Raw genomic sequence first — 14952 nt, forward strand, 5'->3', positions numbered from 1 at the left:
CAACCTCTGAGCCAGGTGTGTACAAGGATTCTAGCAAGTGGGATTTTAGAGCTATTATAAGGGAAGGATTTAGTGACCGCCAGGATATAGGGGGAGAAGGTGACGCAGATTGTGGACCTGGCTAATGGGCATGATAAAGGGTGTCTGTGATGAAGAGCAGCTAATGCACAGCTGTGAAGCAACTTGTTTGATAGAGCTGGAAAGGAGTGAATATGGCGTTGGTTATGCCCTCCAAATAGGGGTAGAGTCAGCTTCCTCAGTGATGGGCTTCCAGAGCTGACAGAGACTAAATTGCTTTGAGAATTGGGATACTGTGTGCTGCTTTTCAGGGATTTGCTAGTCATATTGGTCGATTTCCAGATGCAAATCAAATCTTCATTCTCACTTAGATAAATGTTTCTCTGCAGAAACATTTCCTCCAAACTACTGTAACGGAGCAAGGCCAGATGGCTATAGAAAAGTAGTGGGAGATAGATATATTAGCTCCAGGCTAAACAAATCCCTGGTACCAGGATAAGTGAAATGGCAGCTGGTCCAGGTCATTTAAGACACCTGGGGCCAATTAAGAACTTTCCAGAAGACAGGGAGACTGCTAGGTTGATTGGGACACCTGAAGCCAATCGGGCCTGCTGAAACTAGTTAAAAGCCTCCCAGTTAGTCAGGTGGGTGTGCATGTCAGGAGCTGTGGGAGGAAGTTGTGCTGTTGGAGAGACTGAGTAGTACACACCATATCAGGCACAAGGAAGGAGGCCCTGAGGTAAGGGTGAAGTGGAGCTTGAGGAAGTGAGGGCTGCTGTGGGGGAAGTAGCCCAGGGAATTGTACATGTCATGTTTCTAAAATGTCAACTACCATAGCTGATACTATTAGGGTCCCTGGGCTTGAGTCCGGAGTAGAGGGTGGGTCCAGGCTCCCCCCCCCCCCGCCTTTGCCCCCTGATTAATCACTGAGACTGGGAGACAACAGAGACTGTGCAAGGAAAGATAACTTCTCCTCACCTCCCCCGCTGGCTTATGATGAAAATGGCTCAGTAGACTGTGACCCTTGTCTCTAGAGAGACAAGGGTTACGTGGAAGGTCACAGTGAGCCTCTGAGGCTAGCGAAATCCGCCAGGAAACGTGGGACCCATGGAGGCAAGGACAGAGCTTTGTCACACTACTTAAGGCTGAAGCATGGCTCCTGATGGTGAGAGCCAGAACATCAGCCCCCCAATCCCTTCAGTGGCGCTAGTCCGGCAGCTGCCTGAGAAGCAGCATCACAGGGAGGAAGCTCCATCAGGATTCCTTACATTCCCACACCTCCCTCCCAGTTCCATTAAAACGTACCAACGCAAACGGGCTCTCGCAGGGATTGGGTTAGGGTGCGCTTAGACAAGGGGGCTTGGAACATGCTGGGTAAGTTAACATGCTACATGTGGGTTTACCAATGTATATAAAAGAGGCCCTCATTTCAATTGTCTCCTGCTGTCCCCACCATTTCTACGTTGCCTGTACTCCTGGAATGTGAGCTCCTTGGGGCCGGGAGCCTCTTTGAATGTGTAGGCAGCGCCCAGCACATAATGTGCAGCATCAGCATACAAAAAATAGATTTTCCTATGAAATCCATGGACCTGCTACTTTTCTATCTGGCCACTAGATGTCTCAGTCACTCTACAGAGGACAGTGCCTTTATCTGAAGGTAAAGAGTTGATTCTCAATTGAGCACCGGGCATGGATAGTTGAGAGTGGTTCTCAGCCAGAGGTACATGTATCCCTGGGGTATTCAGAGGTCTTCCAGAGGGTACTCAACTCATCTAGATGAGTGTCTCTCAACCTGGTGGTTGCGGCCCACAGGGGGGTCATGGGCCATGTTCCCTCTAAGGTGCACACCTGCATGGCCACACAGAGGGCCATCAAGGGCCATGCACCAGCCCTGTAGGTGCGCACACAGTTGAGCGTGGAGGATGTGTAAGGTGGGTGGGGGCGGTGAGATGAGGTGAGGGTTGGTGATGGGGGCTTGGGAGAGGTTGGGGTGTGCAGGGCTATGGGGGGAAAAGATGCCTCTCTCCCAGCCCCAGGGCTGTGGTGGGGAGAGAGGGCTCCCTCGGCAGCACTGTACACAATTTATTATTAAACATTGCAATTTATATTAAAAATCTGATCTGATCTTGGAGTTTACATTATTTATCAGCTTTGAAACCTGCTGCTGCTCCTACTTTTTTTTACTTTGGTACAATTGAACTGAAATGTAAAATAACTTTTAAAAATAGCTAATACGTTTAAAGAAATACATTGTTTTTCATTGAGAAAAAGTTACCTGACCTCTGTGCTCTTACCCTGTGCACTTGGGGACCAGACTACTTTGTCATAAAGCTACTATGAGAGAAATAATAGCATCAGTACAATTTCTCCATTTGTAAAAAGGAGCTGATAATTACTTGCTTCAAAATAGTTATTGTGTGGCTGAATTAATTCAAATGTATAAACTTATCTGATGGCCTCAGAAGGAAGAGGTGCAAATTATTAGTAGTTTTATTATTACTCCTCCATTAACTATGTTGGGTTTGGGGTTTTTTGAAGGGGGGTGGGTGTTGTGTGGACTGGAAGGTTCAGGAAACTAATGGGATATGAAACCTTTAGTTAATGAGAATCCAAAGCAATAAACCAATATTAATAAATACATTACACTAATATTAATATAAAGCTATTATGTATCATTTGTTTATACTTCCTTCCCTCCTTTTTTCCCTTTCTGCTGACTGTATATTTTGGTGTATCTTATTCTCTCTCCCACACATCTGTTCACACTCACTTCCCCACACACCCACATATCCGTTCACACACACTGTTCCTCAGGCCTATAAGAGGCACCTACTCACACTTTTGGGGATGTCTTTCTGATGCTGGGGGTGGGGAGAGAGTATTTCTTGTCTCTGTGAGAGAAGGGGCTGCTATGGAAAGGTCCTTTCCTTTTCTCCTTGCTAGATCTTTAGGCTTAGGGCATTGGTCTGCACTGCACTCAGTTTACTGTGCTTAGGGTATGTCTACACTACGGAATAAGGTCGAATTTATAGAAGTCGGTTTTTTAGAAATCGGTTTTATATATTCGAGAGTGTGTGTCCCCACAGAAGTGCATTAAGTGCATTAACTCGGCGGAGTGCTTCCACAGTACCGAGGCTAGAGTCGACTTCCGGAGCGTTGCACTGTGGGTAGCTATCCCACAGTTCCCGCAGTCTCCGCTGCCCATTGGAATTCTGGGTTGAGATCCCAATGCCTGATGGGGCTGAAACATTGTCGCGGGTGGTTCTGGGTACATATCGTCAGTCCCCCCCTTCCCTCCCTCCCTCCGTGAAAGCAAGGGCAGACAATTGTTTCGCGCCTTTTTTCCTGAGTTACCTGTGCGGACGCCATACCACCGCAAGCATGGAGCCCGCTCAGGTAACCGTCACCGTATGTCTCCTGGGTGCTGGCAGACGCGGCACGGCATTGCTACACAGTAGCAGCAACCCATTGCCTTGTGGCAGCAGACGGTACAATATGACTGGTAGCCGTCCTCGTCATGTCCGAGGTACTCCTGGTCGCCTGTGTGAGGTCGATCAGGAGCGCCTGGGCAGACATGGGCGCAGGGACTAAATTTTTAGTGACTTGACCAGGTCATTCTCTTTAGTCCGGCAGTCAGTCCTATTGAACCGTCTTATGGTGAGCAGGCAGGCAATATGTCCTTCTGCACCGTCTGCTGCCAGCCAAAGATGTAAAAGATAGATGGAGTGGATCAAAACAAGAAATAGACCAGATTTGTTTTGTACTCATTTGCCTCCTCCCCTGTCTAGGGGAATCATTCCTCTAGGTCACACTGCAGTCACTCACAGAGAAGGTGCAGCGAGGTAGATCTAGCCATGTATCAATCAGAGGCCAGGCTAACCTCCTTGTTCCAATAAGAACAATAACTTAGGTGCACCATTTCTTATTGGAACCCTCCGTGAAGTCAACCCTGTAAGCCGTGTCCTCAGTCGCCCCTCCCTGCGTCAGAGCAACGGCAAACAATCGTGTATCTGAGTTGAGAGTGCTGTCCAGAGCAGTCACAATGGAGCACTCTGATTGGGCTAAAACATTGTCGCGGGTGGTTCTGGGTACATATTGTCCGGCCCCCGTTCCCTCCCTCCCTCCGTGAAGGCAAGGGCAGACAATTGTTTCGCGCCTTTTTTCCTGAGTTACCTGTGCGGACGCCATACCACCGCAAGCATGGAGCCCGCTCAGGTAACCGTCACCGTATGTCTCCTAGGTGCTGGCAGACGCGGTATGGCATTGCTACACAGTAGCAGCAACCCATTGCCTTCTGGCAGCAGACGGTACAGTACGACTGGTAGCCGTCCTCGTCATGTCCGAGGTGTTCCTGGTCGCCTGTGTAAGGTCGATCAGGAGCGCCTGGGCAGACATGGGCGCAGGGACTACATTTTTAGTGACTTGACCAGGTCATTTTTTTTAGTCCGGCAGTCAGTCCTATTGAACCGTCTTATGGTGAGCAGGCAGGCAATATGGATTGCTAGCAGTCCTATTGCACCGTCTTCTGCCGAGCAGCCATGAGATGTGGATGGCATGCAGTCCTTCTGCACCGTCTGCTGCCAGCCAAAGATGTAAAAGATAGATGGAGTGGATCAAAACAAGAAATAGACCAGATTTGTTTTGTACTCATTTGCCTCCTCCCCTGTCTAGGGGACTCATTCCTCTAGGTCACACTGCAGTCACTCACAGAGAAGGTGCTGCGAGGTAGATCTAGCCATGTATCAATCAGAGGCCAGGCTAACCTCCTTGTTCCAATAAGAACAATAACTTAGGTGCACCATTTCTTATTGGAACCCTCCGTGAAGTCCTGCCTGAGCTACTCCTTGATGTAAAGCCACCCCCTTTGTGGATTTTAGCCTCCTGAAGCCAACCCTGTAAGCCGTGTCGTCAGTCGCCCCTCCCTCCGTCAGAGCAACGGCAGACAATCATTCCGCACCTTTTTTCTGTGCGGACGCCATACCAAGGCAAGCATGGAGTCCGCTCAGCTCACTTTGGCAATTAGGAGCACATTAAACACCACACGCATTATCCAGCAGTATATGCAGCACCAGAACCTGGCAAAGCGCTACTGGGCGAGGAGGCGACATCAGCGCGGTCACGTGAGTGATCAGGACATGGACACAGATTTCTCTGAAAGCATGGGCCCTGCCAATGCATGCATAATGGTGCTAATGGGGCAGGTTCATGCTGTGGAACGCCGATTCTGGGCTCGGGAAACAAGTACAGACTGGTGGGACCGCATAGTGTTGCAGGTCTGGGACGATTCCCAGTGGCTGCGAAACTTTCGCATGCGTAAGGGCACTTTCATGGAACTTTGTGACTTGCTTTCCCCTGCCCTGAAGTGCATGAATACCAAGATGAGAGCAGCCCTCACAGTTGAGAAGCGAGTGGCGATAGCCCTGTGGAAGCTTGCAACGCCAGACAGCTACCGGTCAGTTGGGAATCAATTTGGAGTGGGCAAATCTACTGTGGGGGCTGCTGTGATGCAAGTAGCCCACGCAATCAAAGATCTGCTGATATCAAGGGTAGTGACCTTGGGAAATGTGCAGGTCATAGTGGATGGCTTTGCTGCAATGGGATTCCCTAACTGTGGTGGGGCCATAGACGGAACCCATATCCCTATCTTGGCACCGGAGCACCAAGCCGGCGAGTACATAAACCGCAAGGGGTACTTTTCAATAGTGCTGCAAGCTCTGGTGGATCACAAGGGACGTTTCACCAACATCAACGTGGGATGGCCGGGAAAGGTACATGACGCTCGCATCTTCAGGAACTCTGGTCTGTTTCAAAAGCTTCAAGAAGGGACTTTATTCCCAGACCAGAAAATAACTGTTGGTGATGTTGAAATGCCTATAGTTATCCTTGGGGACCCAGCCTACCCCTTAATGCCATGGCTCATGAAGCCGTACACAGGCAGCCTGGACAGCAGTCAGGAGCTGTTCAACTACAGGCTGAGCAAGTGCAGAATGGTGGTAGAATGTGCATTTGGACGTTTAAAGGCGCGCTGGCGCAGTTTACTGACTCGCTTAGACCTCAGCGAAACCAATATTCCCACTGTTATTACTACTTGCTGTGTGCTCCACAATATCTGTGAGAGTAAGGGGGAGACGTTTATGGCGGGGTGGGAGGTTGAGGCAAATCGCCTGGCTGCTGGTTACGCGCAGCCAGACACCAGGGCGGTTAGAAGAGCACAGGAGGGTGCGGTACGCATCAGAGAGGCTTTGAAAACCAGTTTCATGACTGGCCAGGCTACGGTGTGAAAGTTCTGTTTGTTTCTCCTTGATGAAACCCCCCGCCCCTTGGTTCACTCTACTTCCTTGTAAGCTAACCACCCTCCCCTCCTCCCTTTGATCACCTCTTGCAGAGGCAATAAAGTCATTGTTGCTTCACATTCATGCATTCTTTATTCATTCATCACACAAATAGGGGGATGACTACCAAGGTAGCCCAGGAGGGGTGGTGGAGGAGGGAAGGAAAATGCCACACAGCACTTTAAAAGTTTACAACTTTAAAATTTATTGAATGACAGCCTTCTTTTTTTTGGGCAATCCTCTGTGGTGGAGTGGCTGGTTGGCCGGTGGCCACCCCACCGCGTTCTTGGGCATCTGGGTGTGGAGGCTATGGAACTTGGGGAGGAGGGCGGTTGGTTACACAGGGGCTGTAGTGGCAGTCTGTGCTCCAGCTGCCTTTGCTGCAGCTCAACCATACACTGGAGCATACTGGTTTGGTCCTCCAGCAGCCTCAGCATTGAATCCTGCCTCCTCTCATCACGCTGTCGCCACATTCGAGCTTCAGCCCTCTCTTCAGCCCGCCACTTACTCTCTTCAGCCCACCACCTCTCCTCCTGGTCATTTTGTGCTTTCCTGCAGTCTGACATTATTTGCCTCCACGCATTCGTCTGTGCTCTGTCAGTGTGGGAGGACAGCATGAGCTCGGAGAACATTTCATCTCGAGTGCGTTTTTTTTTTCTTTCTAATCTTCACTAGCCTCTGGGAAGGAGAAGATCCTGTGATCATTGAAACACATGCAGCTGGTGGAGAAAAGAAAAGGGACAGCGGTATTTAAAAAGACACATTTTATAAAACACTGGCTACACTCTTTCAGGGTAAACCTTGCTGTTAACATTACATACATAGCACATGTGCTTTCGTTACAAGGTCGCATTTTGCCTCCCCCCACCGCGTGGCTACCCCCTCAACCCTCCCCCCTCCCTGTGGCTAACAGCGGGGAACATTTCTGTTCAGCCGCAGGCAAACAGCCCAGCAGGAATGGGCTCCTCTGAGTGTCCCCTGAAGAAAAGCACCCTATTTCAACCAGGTGACCATGGATTATATCTCACTCTCCTGAGGATAACACACGAATGGATGTTGCTTGAACGCCAGCAAACATACACTGCAATGCTTTGTTGTACAATGATTCCCGAGTATGTGTTACTGGCCTGGAGTGGTAAAGTGTCCTACCATGAAGGACGCAATAAGTCTGCCCTCCCCAGAAACCTTTTGCAAAGGCTTTGGGAGTATATCCAGGAGAGCCGCGAATGCCAGGGCAAAGTAATCCTTTCACATGCTTGCTTTTAAACCATGTCTAGTATTTTAAAAGGTACACTCACCGGAGGTCCCTTCTCCGCCTGCTGGGTCCAGGAGGCAGCCTTGGGTGGGTTCAGGGGGTACTGGCTCCAGGTCCAGGGTGAGAAACAGTTCCTGGCTGTCGGGAAAACCAGTTTCTCCGCTTGCTTGCTGTGAGCTATCTACAACCTCGTCATCATCATCATCTTCTTCGTCCCCAAAACCTGCTTCTGTATTGCCTCCATCTCCATTGAAGGAGTCAAACAACACGGCTGGGGTAGTGGTGGCTGAACCCCCTAAAATGGCATGCAGCTCATCATAGAAGCGGCATGTTTGGGGCTCTGACCCGGAGCGGCCGTTCGCCTCTCTGGTTTTCTGGTAGGCTTGCCTCAGCTCCTTCAGTTTCACGTGGCACTGCTTCGGGTCCCTGTTATGGCCTCTGTCCTTCATGCCCTGGGAGATCTTGACAAAGGTTTTGGCATTTCGAAAACTGGAACGGAGTTCTGATAGCACGGATTCCTCTCCCCATACAGCGATCAGATCCCGTACCTCCCGTTCGCTCCATGCTGGAGCTCTTTTGCGATTCTGAGACTCCATCATGGTCACCTCTGCTGATGAGCTCTGCATGGTCACCTGCAGCTTGCCACGCTGGCCAAACAGGAAATGAGATTCAAAAGTTCGCGGTTCTTTTCCTGTCTACCTGGCCAGTGCATCTGAGTTGAGAGTGCTGTCCAGAGCGGTCAAAATGGAGCACTCTGGGATAGCTCCCGGAGGCCAATACCGTCGAATTGTGTCCACAGTACCCCAAATTCGACCCGGCAAGGCCGATTTAAGCGCTAATCCACTTGTCAGGGGTGGAGTAAGGAAATCGATTTTAAGAGCCCTTTAAGTCGAAATAAAGGGCTTCATCGTGTGGACGGGTGCAGGTTTACATCGATTTAATGCTGCTAAATTCGACCTAAAGTCCTAGTGTAGACCAGGGCTTAGTTTAGCCTTAGCCCAGGCAGTGAGCCGAGTTACAATCAGCCACTCATCATGGATTCCGATGGAGAAGGGGACAAAGGGGAGGGTGCTGCAGTTGGGAGCGAGGAAAGGGAGGTGCAGGATTGGTCAGTAGTTGCTCTGAGGATAGGAACAGGGAGGAGAGGGCACTAGAATCCTGGGAAGGGCAGAGGGAGGGAGCTGCAGAAATGAAAGTAATTGTTTATATTTGTCTCCCACCTGCCATAGGTAGCAGCAGGGTCTCCCCCTAGAGCACTGCTCGCTCAGGTGATGGGTATTTTTATTCATATAAACATGTAATCCTTTTATGAATGCTTATAAACTCTTGTTTATATATAGTGGCCATGAGTTCCACAAATCAATTGTTCATTATTTTAAAATGTTTCCTTTTATCAGTTTTAGATGTGTTGCTTTTCGTTTTTATTGAATGTCATCTTGTTCCTGTATTAAGAGAGGGTAAAACAGGAGCTCCCAATTTACCTTCTCTATCCCATTCGTTATTTTATGCAATTCTATTATATCCTTTCTTACCTATGCACTCTCTAATCTAAATACACCTCTACCCCGATATAACGCGACCAGATATAACACGAATTTGGATGTAACGCGGTAAAGCAGTGCTCCGGGGGGACAGGGCTGCATGCGCCGGTGGATCAAAGCAAGTTCAATATAATATGGTTTCACCTATAACGCGGTAAGATTTTTTGGCTCCCGAGGACAGCGTTATATCGGGGTAGAGGTGTAGTACTAATCTTTCTTCACGTGGAAGTTTTCCCATGACTTCCCACATTATCTGATGAAGTCACAATGGCTCCCAGATCTCAGCATTACCTCTATATTGGAGCTGCACATAACAAAATTCATTCCACACACGGATGGAAAAAATCAGAGGGAACATTGGTCATGGGATGGGGTTAGAGGATTGCAAGTGCAGGGTTGGCGTTAGGGGGTGGCAAGCAGGGGAACTGCCCAGGTCCCGTGAAGCTACATTACATGCTTGAGCCAGGGCTTTGGCTTCAGACAAGGCTCACGAGTGAAAAACAGGCTCAAGTATCACACTGAAATGTCAGTACAACATTTATATTCGAACTGATTTATTTTATAATTATATGGTCAAAATGAGAGGAAGCAGTGTTTCAGTACTAGTGTGCTGTGACCCTTTTGTATTTTTAGATCTGATGATGTAAGCAAATAGTTTTTAAGAGAGGTGAAAGTTGGGTGCGCAAGACAAATCACACTCTTGAAAGCGGTAGTCTGGAAAGGCTGAGAATCAATGAGAGGGACCTCTGACTCCTAGCTCTCTCGACTTGATCCAGTGGTATTAGTGGATAGTGGAAATCCATCCTAGCTACTCTGAGTGCTTCCTCGCTGGCTGCCTTCCTTGTTAACAATGACAGTTCCCAGCGCTCAATCTTGTTGTGTTTTCTTGTCATAATGATCTGACATTTCTTTAGGGCTTTTCATCTAGAAGGATCACAAAGCATTTTACAAATGTAACAGACTGCATACAGGGATCCTTTCATCTACCTCTGGGAAGGAGCCACTTGAATTTACCTTTATTTTTGCAGTATGTGTCCATTCTATTTACAAATCAACACATCTGAGTGCCATGCACTGCAGGCTCGTATGGCAATTAGCCAATGATTCGGCTACACTTACAATTGCCACCTCCAGCTAGGAAGGTACAAACTGAAAAGGTCCTAGAAGATTGGAGAAAGACAAAAGTGGGACTGATCCTCAGAAAAAGTGGAGTGTGAATCCAGCAATTACATGGATTCTGGTCTTGCTCACACTAGTTGTTATAAATTACAGTAGCCACGTATGGCGGGCCATGAATGCTCACAAAATTGGGGATTGGGGTGCGGGAGGGAATGAGGGCTCTGTCTGGGGGTGTGGGCTCTGGGGTGGGGCCAGAAATGAGAAGTTCAGGGTGTGGAAGGGGACTTCGGACTGGGGCAGGGGTGTGGGGGGGCTCTGGCTGGGGGTGCGGGCTCTGGGGTGGGGCTGGGGATGCAGGAGGGTGCTCTGGGCTGAGACTGAGGGGTTCAGAGGACGGGAGCAGAGGGTTGGGGGACGGGAGCAGAGGGTTGGGGGACGGGAGGAGGTCAGGGGTGCAGACTCTGGGCAGCGCTTACCTCAAGCGGCTCCCAGAAGCAGTGGCATGTCCGCTCTCTGGCTCCTATGCATAGGGGCAGCCAGGGGGTTCTGTGTGCTGCCCTGTCCTCAGGCACCACCCCACAACTTCCATTGGCCGTGGTTCCTGGCCAATGGGAGCTGCAGGGGCAGCTTTTGGAGCAGGTGCAGTGTGAGGAGCCCCCTGGCTGCCTCTATGCGTAGGAGCCAGAGGAGGGACATGCCCCCGCTTCCAGGAGCTACACGGAGTGGGGCAAGTCCCTGACCCTGCTCCCCAGCTGGAGCACCGGAGCAGGGCAAGCCCCAGACCCCACTCCCCAGTGTGAGCTCGAGGGCCGGATTAAAATGTCTGGAGGGCCGGATGCAGACCCTGGGCCATAGTTTGCCCATTCCTGGTTTAGTTTCAGGCAAAATGCAACAGCGACAACAATTTAGTGTATCAACCAATCAAAAGGAAGGGCGAGGGAGGATGAGGGTACCAATGGAAGAGGAACACATGGGTACACAGGCTATAGGTGCATATTAGCATGTTTCCAGTCAGTGTGGTCTCTTAATTTATAAAAAAAGACATAAATAAATAAACTGGGCACCAGGACATTCTACACCTGCCATTATCCATTGGTGATTTCCTGTGGGGATATGGTGGTAGGAGTGGGGCTTGAGAAGGAGAGAGTAGTGGCCTTCTGGATCAGTTCAGGGAGGGTGTCCTATGCACAGTGAGGAGACATGGAAGGAGGCACAATGGTGCTTGTGGGAGAAGTGGCCAAATGGACAATGGAAGCTGGTTTCACTGGTGGAGCAGAGAGTGGATGGGGAAGGCAGCACACCAAGATACAAATGCAGGTAAGTAGGGACAAGCAGAGCTGTGGAGGGCCTTACAGGGGAGGATAAGAAGCTTGAATATGATGTGGTGGAGAAAGCAGAGCCAGCAGAGGGCAAGGGCCAAGAAGATGACCTTAGGAGCAGCATCCTGAATGGAGCCAAGGTCTGCGAGGGGGTGTCAGGGAGGCTGGAGAGCAAGAGGTTCTAGAAATGAAGGCAGCAAATGATGAGGGCCTGGTCAAGAGCTTTAATGGTTCAGATTGTGATACTAGTGTAATTCCATTGACTTTTGTGCAGCTACACTGAATTTACACTAGAGCAGCCTCACTCCCCATAACTCTGCCTTCAATCCCTAATCAAATAATGGAACCAGGAGTAGAGAGAAAAGTCTCGACCCCTAGAAGGCAATGTGAGCAGTAAGCAACATTGGCGGAGGGGGTGTGCGGGGTTATAAAGAGCAAATCATGTCAGGCGCAACTGATTTTTTTTTTCTTCTAATTTGGAGCGGAAAAACTGGCTGCTGCTAATGCTCTGCTCAGAGGAAGTGAAGGTCAAGACATTGACTTCAGCACAGTAGGGTCTGCCGGAGGCTGTCATTCAAATTCTCAAGCCCTTTGAGGAATTAACCCATGAGAGAAGTTTGGGAGACACTTGTGTATCTGACATGGTGCTAGCTGTCAGGACTCTGACAGTCCATCTCAGCAATAAAGTGCTAGACCAGAGCGTCTGGGCCATGAAAAAGGGAACTGTAACTTCTACAGCAACTTGCAGCCATCCTCAGACTTCACAGCACAGAAACAGAGTAACAGGAGTGCAGGCTGCATGCTTTTGAGTTCCCCATGCTCACTTCTGAATCTCACCAAGAAAATCATGCCAGAGTTGCCATAAATAGGCTGGCTGGCTGGCAAACACCAGTAGAGAAGGTGAAAGAGAGAGTGTCATCTAGTCCCCAAGAAAACCTGCTTGAAATTTCAAGCGTGTACAGCTTCTGGGAACCAAACTTAACAGACTTATGGGATCCAGTGGCTATGAATGCTTTCCAACAATGAGATGGCACTCTCTCTCACTCACCCACTATTCCCCACCCAGGGGACCTGGCTGGGGTTAGAAGTATAATGCGATCAGATTTTTGTCATTCCATAAAACTAGCTCTGCCTTTCTTGGAGCTCTGTCAGGCTTTGGATGCTAAGGATGAGACAAGAGAGATCAGCTGCTGCTTGAAGATGCACAGACTTGTGCACTATAATGTGCCTATGGCGGATTTCATGTGCTAGTGGTTATGTTTCTGAATTCTCCACCATGCTTTTCTGCAGTTGCTCATGTCTGCTGTACAACAATATGCATTTGGTCTCATGGAGAGCTTTAGGAGTGCCAAGATCTCTGCCAAGATAGTCTTCCTGCCCTATGGCAACCTCCCTCTTTGGATTCATCCACTGGCTCCCTGTTTTCCATCACATCAATTCCAGTTTTTTGCCCTCACCTCCAGGACCTTTACCACTCTGCCCCACCTTCCTTATCCACTCTTCTCTCTTCGGCTAGACACCAGCCTCACCAGCCCACTGGTCTACTTCTCTCCCAAACATCTCTGTGCCTTCTTCTACCCTGCCCCTGATGCCTGGAATGCCCTGAGCTGACCTGCAAAGCAACCCGCTGCAGATTCTCTCCTCAAAATCTATTTCTACCAACCATTGATGGCTTCTGTGACACTGTACCCCATATTCATCATAGTAATATTATAATATGGTTGTGGCATAATTATGATGCATTTTGTAAAAGATAAGTCATGTGAGGTGTCATTGGAAAAGTTATGATTTGCTGAATATGATTATCCTATTTGTATACATATCATTTTTGTATCTGAAGTTATAAATACTGACTATGTATCTGTACTTCAAATGTAGTTACACCTGGGTAACCCCCACTAGACAAGATGCTTTCAGTCTAGATGGCTGGTTGGGAAGGGCCTATTTAGGGCAATGAGACAAAGCTTTTGATACAGTCTCCCACAGTATTCTTGCCAGTAAGTTAAAGAAGTATGGGCTGGATGAATGGACTATAAGGTGGATAGAAAGCTGACTAGATCATTGGGCTTAACGGGTAGTGATCAATGGCTCCATGTCTAGTTGGCAGCCGGTATCAAGCGGAATGCCCCAAGGGTCAGTCCTGGGGCCGGTTTCGTTCATTATCTTCATTAATGATCTGGAGGATGGTGTGGACTTCACCCTCGGCAACTTTGCAGAGGACACTAAACTGGGAGGAGTGGTAGATATGCTGGAGGGTAGGGATGGGATATAGAGGGACCTAGACAAATTAGAGAATTGGGCCAAAAGAAATCTGATGAGGTTCAACAAAGACAAGTGCAGAGTCCTGCACTTAGGACGGAAGAATCCCACGCACCGCTACAGACTAGGGACCGAATGGCTAGGCAGCAGTTCTGCAGAAAAGGACCTAGGGGTTACGGTGGACGAGAAGCTGGATATGAGTCAACAGCATGCCCTTGTTGCCAAGAAGGCTAACGGCATTTAGACTGTATAAGTAGGGGCATTGCCAGCAGACCGAGGGATGTGCTCGTTCCCCTCTATTCGACATTGGTGAGGCCTCATCTGGAGTACTGCTGCTTTCAACTACCTGAAAGGGGGTTCCAAAGAGGATGGATCTAGACTGTTCTCAGTGGTAGCAGATGACAGAACAAGGAGTAATGGTCTCAAGTTGCAGTGGAGGAGGTTTAGATTGGATATTAGGAAAAACTTTTTTTCACTAGGAGGGTGGTAAAGAACTGGAATGTGTTACCTAGGGAAATGGTGGAATCTCCTTCCTTTGAGGTTTTTAAGGTCAGGATTGATAAAGCCCTGGCTGGGATGATTTAGTTGGGGATTGGTCCTGCTTTTAGCAGGGGGTTGGACTAGATGACCTCCTGAGGTCCCTTCCAACCCTGATATTCTATGATTAGGGAAAACAACAGGCCTTAGGAGAAGCTTATCTCCCACCTGGTGATCCTTCCTGAGAACACTCCAGACAAACACTAAGTAATGGCTGCTAAGACTCTACAAAGACATGTGACCAGGGCACATGATTCTGGACTCCATCTTGGGATGTCAGTATTTTTCCACAAACCCGTCTGGGAACCAGGTTTTGAAACAAAGGGTGTCAAGGTTCCTCCCCCACTCTGAACTCTAGGGTACAGATGTGGGGACCTGCATGAAAAACCTCCTAAGCTTATCTTTACCAGCTTAGGTCAAAACTTCCCCAAGGTACAAAATATTCCACCCTTTTGTCCTTGGATTGGCCGCTACCACCACCAAACAAATACTGGTTACTGGGGAAGAGCTGTTTGGACACATCTTTCCCCCCAAAATACTTCCCAAAACCTTGCACCCCACTTCCTGGACAA

The 14952-nt window shown here is 49.0% G+C and overlaps 1 protein-coding gene across 4 annotated transcripts in view; it reads right to left on the bottom strand.

Moving 5' to 3' along the window:
* Nucleotides 1–14952, bottom strand: part of SYNDIG1L (synapse differentiation inducing 1 like) — a 57049-nt gene that overhangs the window by 16742 nt on the left and 25355 nt on the right. The gene's annotated exons all lie outside the window — the stretch shown is intronic.

Source organism: Natator depressus, chromosome 6 (assembly GCF_965152275.1).
Source record: "Natator depressus isolate rNatDep1 chromosome 6, rNatDep2.hap1, whole genome shotgun sequence".
Classification (NCBI taxonomy): domain Eukaryota; kingdom Metazoa; phylum Chordata; order Testudines; family Cheloniidae; genus Natator; species Natator depressus.